Source organism: Taudactylus pleione, unplaced genomic scaffold, assembly GCF_031769625.1.
Source record: "Taudactylus pleione unplaced genomic scaffold, aTauple2 ptg000110l, whole genome shotgun sequence".
In the NCBI taxonomy this organism is placed as follows: domain Eukaryota; kingdom Metazoa; phylum Chordata; class Amphibia; order Anura; family Myobatrachidae; genus Taudactylus; species Taudactylus pleione.
Genome location: NW_028284512.1, coordinates 3,994,832 through 4,011,577, shown reverse-complemented (window position 1 = coordinate 4,011,577; position 16,746 = coordinate 3,994,832). Strand labels below are relative to the sequence as shown.

General features: G+C 43.9%; 1 protein-coding gene across 1 annotated transcript in view; it reads right to left on the bottom strand.

Annotated features, from left to right (window-relative positions):
* Window positions 1–15,621, bottom strand: part of MAPKAP1 (MAPK associated protein 1) — a 182,975-nt gene extending 167,354 nt beyond the window's left edge. Inside the window, exon 1 of the mRNA XM_088471118.1 lies at window positions 15,513–15,621. The gene's annotated coding sequence lies outside the window, so the exon portion shown is untranslated. The remainder of the gene's footprint in view (window positions 1–15,512) is intronic.
* Between the last annotated feature and the right edge of the window lie 1,125 nt (window positions 15,622–16,746).

Genomic DNA, 16,746 nt, shown 5'->3' with positions numbered 1-16,746 from the left:
CGGTGAGGTCTACGCGCTGCTTTCTTATATAGCAGTCCTGCTGTATTCATGTGCACTAGGAAGAGAGACTAACAAAAGCACTAACTACAGTACATAAGGGAAGCGAGGCCAGTACACCGCAGACCAGTATGGGACAATTAGAGGATTCAAGGATCCAAATTCCGCCGTTACAGTCCAGGTTTTAAGGCTATCCATGCTAGAGTCCAGATGTTTAAATCAAATAGACTGAGTTACTAATCAAGTCACCTGTGCTCAAGCATGGTTACCCTTAAAACCTGGACTGTAATGACAGCGTTTGAGAAACTCTGACCCGGTAGATAGAACCACCAGTGCATCAATAGTAATTAGAACACTGGATTTAAACTTAACACCGTCCACTCTATCTAATACTAGACATTAGGCTTCAGGTAACAATTATGATGACAGTTTGCCTTTAATCTTGTAATGAATTTATGCACGAAGCTAATTTTTAAGAACAAAATTTAGGAAATAGGCCCAATCTGTATTAAAAAAAACAACAACTTATTCTCTACAAATACTGTAATACTAAGCCTAATAGACACAAACACCACATCACTAATTCATGATTCGGTAAACGTTCCATATTCCTTCCCATGGCCCAAGTTAGTACGTACGTGTGATAGACACACAAATCCTAAATTAAAGTAGACAAACGCGCCCAGCTTGCATGCCGCCTTCTATCAATACGGCAAAATGCTAATTTCCTAATTAACAACCTAATTAGGTAATTATGGCGTTGCAGAAGGATGCCGCAATGAAATATGACAACATGGTCACCTCTTTATATGGCACCTGTGGGGCCTTTTCAGCTGTTACCCGCAAAGCCTGCGGTATCAATCGGAGAGCAGATGTCAAAAAGACCTTGGCATTTCTCAGCCTGGTGGATGACTGAGTGTTTCAGACAGGAATGGTTTAACTCCTTCAGGGCAAGACGACAATGCACATTCCGAAAACACTCGCCGAGGCGAGTGGAGTAGATTACATTGAGAATCGAGATACAATCAAGGTGTATTAACCATTTTCCTCCTGCCATATTAGGAATATATTCTTCCAAAAGAAGAATGCAAAATAAAATATAAAAATTGGTTTTGTTATATAGCTGGGATGTTTGCAGAAAGTCTCTTATTTAATATTTTAGATGAAAGACACATTCGCACCCACAGAGCCATTTGCACTTTTGCAGACGTACTGTGGATCATTTTTCTAAATGCATAAAGTAGTTTCTTAATGTGAGTAACTGCGTTTTTCCATCAGACGGTTGACGTATAGCCCAAATTAGAACATAAAAATGTGTATAACTACCAGGACCGTAACTAGGGTAGTGCGACCTGTGCCGTGGCACAGGGCACCGCAGGGCAGGGGGCGCTGTTTGGGCCAGTCAATTTTCCTGTTTACTATCATTCTCACTTGTAGCTTCCTCTTCTATTGTCCTTTTTCAGGTGCACTCTTATGTCCCTATTTGAAAAATATTGGGGGGGGGGGCTCGCCAATGCTCTCTCTGGCACAGGGCACAAAAAAGTCTAGTTACAGCTCTGATAACTACACACGGATTTTTCACACGGCCCTACAATATTTTGCAAGACATACAAGTATATGTGCCCTAAGTGTGGCCAGCACGAACCTTGACAAAGTTTTGGAGGACAAGTTCTAAAGTCATGATAGAGAGGAGGTACGGGCTCGATTCAATTGCCCGTGATGTAAATAGCGCCGGGAGATCGCTCCCGGAGCTATTCAATTCTGCGCTGTGTTTAGTCGGAGAATGCCCGTTCTCGCGACTAAACACCCTTTTTAAGGCGCGAGAACGGGCATTCCCCGACCTAACTTCCCGGCGCAATGCTGTTTTCCAAGTGCGAAGCGCAGAAAACAGCCTCATGCCTAGAGTTTTGTCGGATTTCTGCTCGCATCCCTGGAGGGGAAGAAATAATTAGTCTGGCTTAGCAGCGCGGTGTATTGAATAGCTCCGGGAGCTGATTCCCGGCACTATTCACTTTGCGCAGAATAGAATTGATCCCATAGGGGCAGATTCAATTACCTGCGTAAGCTGCTGCTCCGTGGGTTAGGTCTCGGAATGCGGAATTCTGCTTTCAGCTATGGAGGTGCAAGCAGAGATCAGCCCATCGTAAATGGCTGCAACATGTAAATGACTCTTCCCCATAATCTTCCTCCACCTGTACATTTTTAATGTTAAGGGGGAGGAAATCAATTAGCCCATATAACTTAAAGGGGGTTGAAAATGGAGGTAGCCTCGTGCTTTATTGCCCGAGGCTACTTAATTAGGCTCTCTTTTTCACCACATATTTTTGTTAACTGGCACAAACAGGGGATAATGGGCGTTAACACACAGAACCCTTGAAAGGTTCACGGATATGTGCGTTAGGGTCGCGGCACCCGTTAACCACTTGGTTATCAGGGATTTTGTTTTTCACTGTGTACAGTGGTAAGTACAATTCCCCAATAAGTGCTGCCAGCAGCCTCACTTTGGGGCTAATTGAATAGCCCCAGGGGGATCAATTAGCCGGCAGTAAATCACAGCGTCTTACTGAATTCCCCCCTAAGTGTTATTATCCACTGATTTTTTTTTTCTACAGTAATATAAAGTCAAAATTAAGTGGAATGGTAAAAGTAATTGAAAGGGGATGTAGTCAAAATGCTGACAACAACAACTGACAATGTCGACACCACAATGTGAGATTGTCATGATGTTGGAAGGCAGCATGTCGACATTCTAATAATGTCGACTTTTCACATGTTAATAGGGATAGGCTGTGAGCGGAAGGGATCGTTCTGGGGGAGGGTTATGGGTGGTATGCAGAAAGGGGGGGGGGTATTAGGTTAGGGTTTTGAGAAGAAATATTCACCGGAACGATGGAGGATCAGAGGGCTGACTCAGAAGTGGCGGGCACATGACCGCCGGGACCCGGAAGTAGTGTGGAGCAGATAAGTCACCACTGGGCCACCAGGGATGATATGTTAACATTCTAACGTGTCAACATGATGAATGTCGACATATGATACCTAGGTGTTCACTTTAGCTCCAGCGGCAGGCAGGGCGCCCGAAAAGGGAGCAGGGCGCAGCGCCCCGCTAAAACAGCCTAGCGGGAACGCTAGATACCCATCTCATTTAAAGATCATGGTAAAAAATCTTTGGAAATAGGGGCGTCTCTACTGCACCACTGGCTCTTCAAAGAGAACAGTAATTTCTAACTTAATTTCAGCCTTTCCTCTGCTTACCTGTCAAAAATGGACTGGAGGAGAGGTGGAATTAATTAACCTGTGTGTGTACATGGCCTTAGTGACAGCGTTCTACATAAAGAATAACATTCTTAAAACAAAAAATGATCTGGAGCATAAAAGCAAAATAGAAAATTTAATTAAAACACCTAAATACAATAAAAAATTGCGGTTAATTTTTTTTTTTTAAGAATTAATTTATTCCTGGCCATACACTATAGAAATGTCATATCTACCTTTTGAGTGTGACTATATACAGTCAGGTGCATAAACATTGGGACATTGACAGAATTTTCAGATTTTGGCCTCTATTCACCACCACAATGAGTTTGAAATGAAACAAACAAGATGTGCTTTAACTGCAGACTTTCAGATTTAATTTGAGGGTAATTACATCCAAATCAGGTGAACGATGTAGGAATTACAATGGTTTCTATATGTGCCTCCCACTTTTTAAGGGGCCAAAAGTAATGGGACTATCAACAAAAGCTATTTAATGGACAGGAGTGGACTATTCCCTCGTTATTTCATTATCAATTAAGCAGGGAAAAGGTCTGGAGTTGATTCTAGGTGTGACATTTGCATTTGGAATCAGTTGCTGTCAACTCTCAATATGAGATCCAAAGAGCTGTCACTATCAGTGAAGCAAGCCATCATTAGGCTGAAAAATCAAAACAAACCCATCAGAGAGACAGCAAAAACATTAGGTGTGGCCAAATCAACTGTTTGGAACATTCTTAAAAAGAAAGAACGCACCAGAGAGCTCAGCAACACCAAAAGACCCGGAAGACTAGGGAAAACAACTGTGGTGGATGACAGAAGAATTATTTCCCTGGTGAAGAAAAACCCCTTCACAACAGTTGGCCAAATCAAAAACACTCTCCAGGAGGTAGGTGTATATGTGTCAAAGTCAACAATCAAGAGAACACTTCACAAGAGTGAATATAGAGGGTTCACCACAAGATGTAAACCATTGGTGAGCCACAAAAACAGGAAGACCAGATTAGAGTTTGTCAAACAACATCTAAAAAAGCCATTACAGTTCTGGAACAACATCCTATGGACAGATGAGACAAAGATCAACTTGTACGAGAGTGATGGGAGGAGAAGAGTATGGAGAAGGAAAGGAACTGCTCATGATCCAAAACATACCACCTCATCAGTGAAGCATGGTGGTGGTAGTGTCATGGCGTGGGCATGTATGGCTGCCAATGGAACTGGTTCCCTTGTATTTATTGATGATGTGACTGCTGACAAAAGCAGCAGAATTAATTCTGAAGTGTTTCGGGCAATATTATATGCTCATATTCAATCAAATCCTTCAGAACTCATTGGATGGCGCTTCACAGTGCAGATGGACAATGACCTGAAGCATACTGCAAAAGCAACCAAAGAGTTTTTAAAGCCTAAAAAGTGGAATGTTATGCAATGGCCAAGTCAATCCCCTGACTTGAATCCGATTGAGCATGCATTTCACTTGATGAAGACAAAACTGAAGGGAAAATGCCCCAACAACAAGCAGGAACTGAAGACATTTGCAGTAGAGGCCTGGCAGAGCGTCACCAGGGATGAAACCCAGCGTCTGGTGATGTCTATGCGTTTCAGACTTCAGGCTGTAATTGCCTGCAAAGGATTTGCAACTAAGTATTAAAAAGTGAAAGTTAGATTTAGGATTGTTTAGTTTGACCCATTACTTTTGGCCCCTTATAAAGTGGGAGGCACATATAGAAACCGTTGTAATTCCTACACCGTTCACCTGATTTGGATGTAATTACCCTCAAATTAAATCTGAAAGTCTGCAGTTAAAGAACATCTTGTTTGTTTCATTTCAAAGCCATTGTGGTGGTGAATAGAGGCCAAAATATGAAAATTCTGTCAATGTCCCAATATTTATGCACCTGACTGTACATCCAAAAGATGAAAGAACCCCCCTCCCCCCTACCAAAAAAGAAAAAAGAATATTCTTACATTCTCCTTTGAACCAGGGAGTCAATGTCAGCTTGTGGCTGCTAGACACGGTACCAGGATGCTAGATCAGTGCAGTACATTGTGTAGCATGGAATGCTGTCTGGGTGTCCAACGACATCTGCATTAATGCATCTGCTGGCTCCCGTGTTATCATCATCACATGCTTTCCTTGTATGATGGACAGGTTCTAAGACTAAACTCCCAAAACAGTTCTCACGTGTCAGCAGGAGTTTATATATTACGCAGGATTATTTGAAGCTTTGCACAGAGCAGGAACTCTCAAAAACCAGAAATAGAAAATTAATAAAAATAGAAAATGTGTAGTTCCCCTACTGGGGAGAAAAACCAAAGAAGGTCACATGACTGCTCGCTTCTGCTACGCACCTCTCAAAATTCCAAATAGGTAATTCTTGAGAAAATGGGATCACCAGTTCACCCAAAGCATAACCAAACTGGGCGAAACCACACATTGTTCAGGAAAGACCACGATGAGAGACATCCCACATATCATTCTGTTCCCAAAAATTAATACTGCCTCAGATAAAATGGGATTGTTGGCAGGCATGCAGTCATGGATGAGGGGGGATTCAATTGTTTGCGCCGGCGGCTGTCAGTTGTGGCGCCCGATGGAGCAATTCAATTGTTGCTCCATTCGGGTGCACTGGCTGTCAGCATTGGCATTTCTGCTTGCAGGCTCCTGAGGTGACGAACAGAAATGTGCGATAAGTCCATGGTTTGGGCACCCTAACCAGGACTTGAAATAGGTTTAACTGTTTTACGCAGCTAAACCCAGTCTAATTGGACTCTACAAGCATAATAATTAATTGGCGTCCAAAAATAATTGAATTGCTACACTGGGCGCACATTAATTTCCAACAACTAAAAAAAAACAATTGAATCGCCCCCATAATGTCGAAAAGCACATTGTTCTTTTCGGCACCACGATGCTCACCCTGTTAAAATGCTAATTAAAGCATTTTAATGGTGTCGGCAGTATTAAACCAGCTTTAAATATAGTCTGTGGTCTTTCTATTAACCCTACTCCCCTCCTCATATACAGACACTGCGGTCCTGCCCTCACTAAGGCCTCATATCCACTGGAGTTTGTTACGTGCATTTTACAAAAATGAAAAGAAAAGTTTATAGAGCATTACTACAACCACCATAAATGAGTTTTGATTCCATACCTACTTCAGTGTTCTCCCCAGGAACATTTCACAGACACTCTACCTGGCTTTTTTTACATGTTGGCCAGCACTCTGAAAGCACCAATCAGGTAGCTCTCCCAGAGTGAGCCCTCGACAAGAGCATAATCAGCGTTACGGTCATGTGACCGATACAGAGTTTAGGCAATGGGGAGCTATTTGCAGAGCATAACCACAACACTGGTTACACGCTGCGGATCCCTAAGCTCTGGGAGAGCTACCTGAACCAGGTCTGCCTCTTAGAGATGACGGAGGAATCTCTGATGGAAGGGTGATCTGTGACAGTGCTTCTGATCAGTGCTTCACTGATGTTACGTGACAGGAGGTCACAGATATCCCTTCTCCATCTTTAAGAGACAGGGTGCGGTTTAGATGGCGGGAAGAGTGTAGGGATGATAGATGGAGAATCCAAACATGTAACACTGTCTCAGCATGAGCAATAAGGTGCTGAGTCTTCAAAGAGTGTATCTGTGTCCTGCCAGCAAGTGGGCAATAACCTTCAGAGTCTTTAAACATTATGTAAGTGTTCAGCCAGCAAGGGGGCAATATTTGCTAGAGTCTTAAATATGAAATTAACAATTTAATTTTTGCGAGGTATTACACTTCCTTCAGCTGGCTACTTCTTAATGCCACCAAGCTGGCAAAAAAACACTGCTACATTAATAGCATTCGGCTGCATTGGGACCAACCTCTGGAACAACATAGATGGGTGAGGATTTGGATTTTCTGTCGCCACAAGGGGCTCAGACCCTAGTTAAATGCAGCCTAAAAGGCTTAGAAGGAAGGAAAGGAAATTGAACTTAACAAAATTGTAAAACTGTTTTGAACAACCCAAAAGTTACATTTCAGTTAAAGCCAAAATAAAAATAGGCAGCGCCAAATAATGGAAATTTTATGCTGCCAGCTCACGCTCTTCTGAGATGCTGATCTTAGGCTAGGTACACACTGGAGCGACGGGCATTCGGTCTGACATCTCTTCAGTGTGTACCAAGCTCAAGTCTTGTGTTCATGTAATAATGAATGCTATGTAGTTATAATGGCCAGGAGAATGACCAAAAAAAAAAAAAAAAGTGATCCCCACTCTTAAAGTTCTCTTAAATTGGTCCGTTACCAAAGCTATGGATTTCACAAGCTCATTTATTAAAAGCATTAGCAAATACATACTAGATTGTAAATGAAATTATGCAGGTAAAATGAAAAATTTAAAAATGATTGCGGTTTTACATTAAAATGAAAAACTAATTACATTTCACATTCCTATATATCGAGGGTGAAATAAAAATGATCAGACATTAGTAACAATTTATATCCATTAGTCTATGATGCATAGTTTAAAGAAAACTAAAATTACAACATGGCAAAACAGGTGGGTTTACATTAAGATAAGATAAGTGCCTTCTTTGCATAACTGGGGAAGAAGAGTAGAGCAGATCACACTTGCCTAGGAGGCTCCCGAAAATAGTGCGGTGCTCCCGGCCTCCAGGAAGAGCAGGCAAGTCTCCCAGCCGCTTACCCCCCCAGCCCCACCGCACACACAACCGGGGGATGGGATAGCGACGACGTGATTCATGCATCATCTTTAACCCTCCCCCCTTGCTTCACAATGAATAGGGTGATACTTCGGAAAGTGTCGTAGACCGCTCTTCGGCGAAAATGTTTTCGCCTCTAAATTGAATACGGGCCTGTGACTGGAAGAGCATCAGTAGGGTGGTATTGGACAGCACAATTACTGGCACAAGACAGAGTGAAATATGTTTAGATCTGTTCTCCTTTGCTCAACACTTTCCCACAGGTGTAGCAACCCATCAATGCCAGTGTATACACCACCTACTTATCCATTCAAGGCAAGGGAGATTGCCTTGACACTGCTATGTGTTCTCCATTCTAGTGGTGACTGATTTTCTAGATAAAGGTAGCACTCCCGTCAGGTTGTATCAGCAGGGCTCTGCCCGATGTTAAAGGGCTAAAATGCAGCCAGCCTTAAATGAGGCGCCCCTGCACTCTGCTGATCAAAGGCTGATGACAGCGTCCCGTCTCCCGCGATCCTCCCTGTACTCTCCGCCTCATGAGTACTGGGCACCGTCCCTTTGAGTCATGGAAAGATACGTCACAAGACCACACCCCCTCCCAGAGAGGTCACATCCCTCTTCTGCACAAGACCACACCCCCTCCCAGAGAGGTCACATCCCTCTTCTGCACACGCAAAAGTTTAACGGCGCCCTGCCCTAATTAAATCCTAGTGTGAACACTAAAAGGGACAGGATCATCACAAAGAGACCAATGGTTATGTCTAGAGCAGTTGTACTCAAACTCTGTCCTCAAGACCCCACACAGTTCACAGTTTTCAGGTCACCCAGCAGGTGCATTCATTACTCATGGACACATTTTAAACGTTCCACAGGTGGAGCTAATTATTTCACTTGTGACTGTGAGGAGACCTGGAAAACATGCACTGTTTGGGGTCCTGAGGAGCAAGTTTGAGAACCTGTGGTCTAGAGAAATGCTTAGAAACTAAGTTGCTCCCCTTCTCCTACTTGAGATTAAAGAGATGCTAGCTCTGCTACTCACACCCGGAGCACTTCTTAACAAAGGAGTCAGGGCCTTGATAATCTCCTGTACATTTGTGCAGAGTGCGCTAACCCTTGACTACTTCCTAAGTGACAATGGGCCGTATTCAATTGCCAGCGAAAAGTCGAGGACTTTTCGCATACCAGAGTTTTCGCTGTCATCGCCAGTTTTGCCTCCAGAAAAGTATCGCGCTCGTCACCGCTTTTCGCCCTACTCAATTGCAAAGGATGAGAGAACGCAAACCGGCGAAACTCAAATCGGCGAAAAGTCCCATCAGAAATGGGGAAATCATCCTGACATTGATGCACTGACATGGGAGATCACTATGGATACCCCCGAATAGCCCTGCTGAAGGTATTTGGGGTGCTTAAATACTCTCAATTGGTGCTATTTAGCGTCTTTGCACAAGTGGTGAAGAATAGCATTTAGCAGGTTTTTTGCCCAAAATAAGTAGTCCCAGCAAATTTGGGGTGCACGAAAATTGGTGCAAGTATGGTTAAAAATCACTAAAGTGAGTTTATAAAAAAAAAAACCTTCAAAAACGCACCTTCAGCAATCACCTGCAATCAAAAAAACTACTTGGGCATACTTGGGGACCCCCTGGAGTCTATTTCGCTAGTTTTAAGTTTGTCCCCCAACTTTGTTTTTTTTTCACCCCCAAAACAAAAGTACTTTTTTGAGGTGATCTAAAGTATTTTTCCCACTTTTTTGACAGATTACCTTTGGGGGACTCTACCAAGGTTGCAGGGGTGTTCTCGCAACTTTGCACCCCAAACCCCCAATTCTGCACTTTTTTCCCACCTCCTGTCTGAGGCAAATCTTTCCCGATGGTTAAAAGGCGCAGACTTTTCTCACCGGCAAAATGATGTCACCGGCGAGAACTTTTCGCCAGCAATTGAATACGGCCCAGTATCAGAGTTACACGCTTTTCTTGAAGAGCTCCCTCAACAAGTAGGTGGAGCTCAAAGATCACTGCCTATACCATGCTGCTCACTCATGCCAGACAACAACTGGATCAGCATGGACAGTCTGAGAACTCAATGAACATGTGTATGTTAAAGCATCAAGTGGAAGAGGCACTTGAATCACCTCTACAAGACAAAAAGGATCAATGTGAACCATTAGCAGCTTAAATGCCTATGGTTTCCCATACCAACCAATGTGACATTAGACACGGAAGCAATAGTTCCAGCAACAGCCTCCTGTTCAGTAGATGGACTAGAGCAGTGTTTCCCAAACTCATTCCTCAGGGAGCCCTAACAGTGCACTGTTTCCATTTTTCTTAGTTGGTGCATTCATTACTGGCTGACACATTTTAAAAAGATCCACAGGTGGAGCTAATTATTTCACTTGCGATTCTGTGAGACCTGGAAAACATGCACTGCTAGCGCTCAGAGAGAGAGTCATAACTAATAATAGGACAAATTAGAATAATGCATATTTTTAATTTTAATTTCAAACCACACAACTATAAAGTGGAAGTAGTAATGAGAGCATTTGAATCACAGAGATGGTGGCAGCAAGAAAGACCAATACACTGACCAAAACTAATAAGGTTATTCAGTTGTTTAGGCTTATTGGTATGGTTTGCCATCTATAACTGTATAAACAAATACATATTTTACAATTAAAATAGCAAAGTCTGGAACTTCCATACTGGTCCCAGCTGGCAAATCTTCTGAACACTGAAGGCACAGATCTGCCACAATCGATTGAAAAAGGGAAAGATTTTTATATATAATCGATTGCAAATTGCAGAATTGCTGCAATCAATTGCTGATGTATGGGGGTCTTCACAACTGGTCCATGTGCTGCATTTGGCAAACATGGTGGGGTTGCTGACCCCTGGTCTAGGGTGGTCTCCTATTCCAAATACACCCACCTCCATTCTATAACTCAAGGACATGGAGTAAAATGGCACGTGGGCACCAGGTGGACACCTGAAATCTGCAAAGAGTAAATTCTCTTTCACTTTTGTGCGCTCTCTTTTTTATTCTCTTTTTCACTCTCCAAACCTGCTGCCTTTCACATCAGCAGTAATGGAGCCTTTAATATAGTGTGTTCCACATTTCACTGATAAGTCATAACGAGTTGGGTATGGGAATCCCAACATCGGCATCCCGACAGGGCTAGCATACAGGCACTTGTTGTTCGGTATGCTAACCCTCCCCCTTTCCCTACCCTAACCCTCCCTCTTTGGTGCCTAACCCTAACCCCCGACCCTAGTGCCTAACCCTACTCACCCCCTCCCCACACCCTAAACCTAACCCTCCCCCTTAGTCCCTAACCCCCATCCCGCTACTTACCTTCGGTATCCCGGCGGTCGGGATACCTGCTTCGGTTTAGAGAGGCACGGGATTCCGGCGCCAGTGATATCAGCGCTGGCATTGCGGCCGCTGGGATATTAACTGAATCCCGCCATAACGTGGAAACATATGTCCTATCAGAACGAAAGCTTTATGGAGAATTCTGGGTGGAGCTCTGCCGGGGAAACGTGTGAAATTCAGTAGCCGAATACAGAAGGGTGTGAATACTTCACAACAGTTTTTTTTTTAATTTTGCTCAACTTGTTACAATATCACTGTAGTTTAGTTCACTGCAAAACGACTATTCAACATAATAAGAGCAAATCATAAATTTTAACCATTTAAAGTTATAGTAGTAACAAGTGTTTTGAAATGGTTGCAAACAACGTCGCAAGCACATTAATAAATAATTGCTAAAAATAAGATTGATATTTACATGTATTTGACGTACAATACAGACAAAGTGAAATCGACAACATTTTAATCAAGCACAACAAGACCGCAAAACACTGGCAAAGCATGGACGAAAAAAATAAAACTACTGTATAACCCACTAAAATGTGACATTTTCTCATTTAGGGTTTTATTATTATCTGATAGGCGTGAATGACTTTCCATTATTATATCCTTACACCTATTTTCATCAATGTTCCCAGTATTTTTCTGCTATTGAGACAAAGGTCGTCAAAAGTGTGCCAATTAATATTCCACTTATTTTGTGACCTGTTGAGAAAAAGCCGAGGACCACACTTGCAAAACATTATTAAGGAAGAAAAATACACCAGGAATACTAAGGGGCCTACGTATGAAACTTAGTTTCCCCCATAAAATTATGTACGAACATAGAACAGCAGTTTTTGCATAACATTATGTATTGTTACTATTTACTAATATCCGAATGCAGGGAGAGTTCACAAATCTTTTGTAAAAGGCCAATTAGTGCTGCAGAGCATATTCCCCATTGATCATTGGGAACTATAACCTAACCCCTATGTATCAAACTAATTACCCCTATGGTTCAATCCACAGATGGCATAAATCGCTTTATTATCCCCTCTATGTACTAATATTAACTCTCAGGGACTACTCGCTCTCCCTGCGAGTTACATCACGGGCATATCAGAGAAGTCTCACATTTTCGAAAAACGAGCCTGAGAATCTGACCCCGCACATGTGCACACTTGTCAGATTCCGAAGCCGACCGGAGGCTGCAGGAGAGGGATCTTATGTACAGATAATTTTAAGACAAAAGTTGGCGCTTTCAGCTGGGAGTCAAATGCAGTTTAGCAAACCAGCCGACAAGGACAGAGTAGAAGATGCCTGCCCGATAGTTGGAGCTTCTGTACATTACACAACTAGCTGGGATACCCGGCGTTGCCCAGCTTGAAGACTGGACCCTGAAGTACACCAGCAGCCTTATTTTTTTACATTATCCTTGACTATAACCTGGTTAACTATGCAAATTAGGAGAATATGACAGTGCAGGCAGGCGTATTCTCATACCATTTGGAATGGGGTATAATAGGAGCAGACTGACTTACAAAACAGAATAGTTGTGTTTCAGAAATCACGGAAGAACATGGTAATGCAGCAGGAGGCCTCACACCTCCTGCATGCATTACTGATCCGAGCTGCATCCAAGGACCCAGCATCAGATAATCTACGATCCCTTCAGCCGGCCAAGTGACCATGGGGGTCACACAAGCCGGCCGCTGGCGATGAGTAAAAGAGGACAGGAAATCTCCATCAGCCGCCAGAGATCCTAGCCTCTCCACTCCCCTCCCAGGACCGGCAGCAGACTGTCAATTACTGACAGTCTGCTGCCCAAGTGCGTGCGGGATCGCATACCTGTACTGCACATGACCAGTATGGGTCAGGCACATGCTCAGATTCTCGATAATCAGGAATCTGCATGATGCCTGTCACTGTGTCCGCAGCTGAATCACCCCCTGAAATCACTCTACAGACCAACACTGAAGATGTCTAACAGGGCCGCCATCAGGGAGGGGAAGCCGGGACTAGAGTTCGGTTTCCATGCAGAAGAGGGCCTGTATGGCTGAGATCAATCTAAGACTAATCTCCGTATGCTAAGCTTTGCCAGAATCAAAGATTGTGGATTGATTACGCTGATGCCACAGTCTGAATGTATCGAGTGCTGAGCTGCTCATGAGCCTGCCAGTCACTCTGCTAAGACCCCCAAGTGAGTGAAATACTAATAATGCACACTGATTAATGTCAACGTTTATCATGCATACACAAAGGGCTAACTCCGTACTTCATGTATGCGGCTGTGTGCGAAAAGGGATATAGCACATTGGAAGAGCTGAGAGTGAGACAGTCAGCGTATGAAGCCAGAACCTTAGTCTCAGAAACTGTGTAATTTAAGAGTGTCCGGTTTTATGGGATTGTGTAACAGTGTGTGTGGCCCTGACGAATCTAATCCTGGGCAAACTACACCACCATGCCAAATTTGGTGGAGACATGTACAAAACTCTGGGAGTGCATAAAGGACAAACAGACAGGCAGACACACTATCTCGAATATTATTTAGATATATGGAGGCGATTTCCATACATAGGGAGAGATTTATCAAAGCTTGGAGAGAGATAAAGTCCCAAACAATCAGCTCCTGTCATTTTTCAAACATAGGGGCAGATGTATCAACCACCGAAGCATCATCAGCACACATTATGTGCGCTGATACTGCTTCTCCCCATGTATGATTGGGGGGCTGGCTATACGCCCATCCTTATCGGCGCTGCTATCTACAAGATAGCATCGCCGATGTGCTGGGCTATATATGAACGGTCAGTTCACCTGACTGTTCCAGCAACTGCAGCTATCGATATCGACAGCTGGAGCTGGCGATGCCTTATCCCGACAGCAGGGACAGTGCTGTCCCTGCTGCGGGGGTTGCCGGCTCCAGGGACTGTGATGCTTATGAGATCCCGCACATGGTCAGTGGAGCCGGCCGGGAGTGAGACACAGCGTATCAGCACTAAGCTAATGCGCTGTGTGCTCTAGCAGGAATCGCCAGAGGAGGGAGGTTTCACTCCCCCGCTCCAGCCGATGAGATGTTAATACATATCATCAGTATTGCTTCCTGCCTTGCCTTTGACAGCATGGAATTGGCTGAACAATGTTGTAAGGATCGGACAAATTTGAAAACCAAACAATTCAGAATGTTTTTCAGCCTATTAACAATCATCATTCAGTACCATACACTGGGCGAATCGTTCAAACCAGTTGATTAGACGGCTGGTTTGCACTGTTATTGTGAGTGTATGGTCAGAATATATATATATATATATATATATATATATATATATATATATATATATATATATATATATTGGACCGTGCATATGCAGAGTCACCTTGGTTTGTCCTCTGCTCCACTCCCAGATGTATACAATTAGTCCTTCCCGACAAAGAGTCATCCTCCATCCAGGCCTGTCCCATTGCTTGCTGCAATGGGAGCAGTTGTAGGGGCAAGTGTTGGTGAGGGAAAGACCTTAGCAGATTATTATATAGGTAAGGTAACACTGACATGGTATGTTTGGTAACCCAGCACATGGAATTAAATATACATAACATTTAATATAAATTAACTGCCAAGGACAACAATGTGTCTATGTGGTGCTTATACAGATGTGTCCAGCTACGTCATTGCCGATCGAGCTACAAACGTGCGCATACATCACGTCATGCCATTACCTGCAGCAGCATACGCTACGGTACAGTGCACACTGCAATCACAACATGTGTGGTGCAATTTGCTGCGTACTCATCTGTAGATTACATAATGAAGATCATAGGTGAGGAACAGAGCACAGTTATGCAAGTTGCGTGCCTCCAACCTGCAGCTGGCATGCTGAGACTTCTTGTTCTGCAGCCACCGGAAATGTAGAGGTTGAATGGATAAGCCTTGACCAGAATGTGCAATAGCAAAGCCACTTTCTCTGTGTGTGAGATATATAGATATATAGATAGATAGATCCCTGTGCTTTGGCAGGTATAGCGGGTACAGACAGCAACGTGTGTATGGATTTGTGCTTTATGGGGGCCAGATAAATATAGGATGATAATAATATAGAGGGCACAGACAGCAGTGTGTGTATAGATTGCAGTACACTATGAGCGGTCACCGGAAGGTGCATGTAAAAGTACACAGAGGGTTCCGCTTGTCACTGTATGGGACGGCGCCGCTCACCTCTCCCAGCTCCTCCCGTTACGGTGAGTCGTTAGCCGGTTCCCTGTCGGTAGCTGATAAACACCAGCAGCGGAGGCCGGGTGATGACATGGCGTCATGTGACCGGGCTCATGTGGGACGTCACCGGATCATGTGACCAAGCGGTGTATATAGCAGCAGCGGTGTTTGGGGGGGGGATGGCAGGTGATTGGTCATTGGGCTCAGCCTCAGTTGGGCTGGAAGTGGAAGGAAGTACAGTTGTGTGAGCGAGGCTGGGTCTGGGGTTACGCTATTATTGTAAAGGGAGCACGTATACAATAATATATAGTCCTGCTGTCTGTTCAGAAGCAGGTAGATGGGGCTGTAATCGTAGTAGACAAGGGGGACAATAATAGGTGGGGGCCAGATCAACAGGAGCAATAATATGCATTGGATCTCAGGTGGAGGGTTTCTTATTAATTAGGGGAACCTGTATCCTTTGGGGGTATGAAAATGCTGTGGGTACAAGACTCGCCACCCCATGCGGTTTCACACTACCATTTTTACTTGTACGGTGTGTACTGTGTATTACAACAGGTGAAGGATGTCTCTGCGTTTTATTATAAAACTATTAATACGTCCATGCACCAGTGTCTTATTGATTTGATTTTCTCAGGTGCGTGCCCAGCACCAGTGAGCCCCTCTGTCGCCCCCGCTGATGCTTCTGTGCACGGTCCTGTTGCTGCCACTGGTCCACACCCCCGCTGCTGCCACTGCCCCACACACATGCAGCCTGCCCCTGCAGCCGTCTCTCCCTCTGCATCCTTAAAACAGCTGTGTGCTATCTGCGCCTCCACCCGTGTTAGTGTACCTATTTGTTGCCCTTCTGCCCTGCTGGTGGCCCGGTTTGCTCGTCAAAACCCTGATGGTTAATAAATTTGAAAAAAAGCAATGAAAAACCTTTATTGTTTTACATGTCCCATTAAGGCTTCTTAGACATTATCCCATCTGCACAGCTCTATTTTCTGCTTAGACCTCAGTTGCATAGACTGCATGTGTGTATTCCAATGAGCAGCAGCTCCACCATTTTGTGAGTGACAGCAATCTCATTCTGTAAGAGTGCTGAATCTGCAGTTAACTACAGGGTGTGATGGCATACCGTATCTGCATTGCGAAAGGAACACGTCCATTAAAGGGGTCAGCTTTTTTTTTTAGTATGAATGGCACTAAAAAAAGAGGGTTTTGTGAAACTTCCGATCATGTCTAAGAAGCCTTA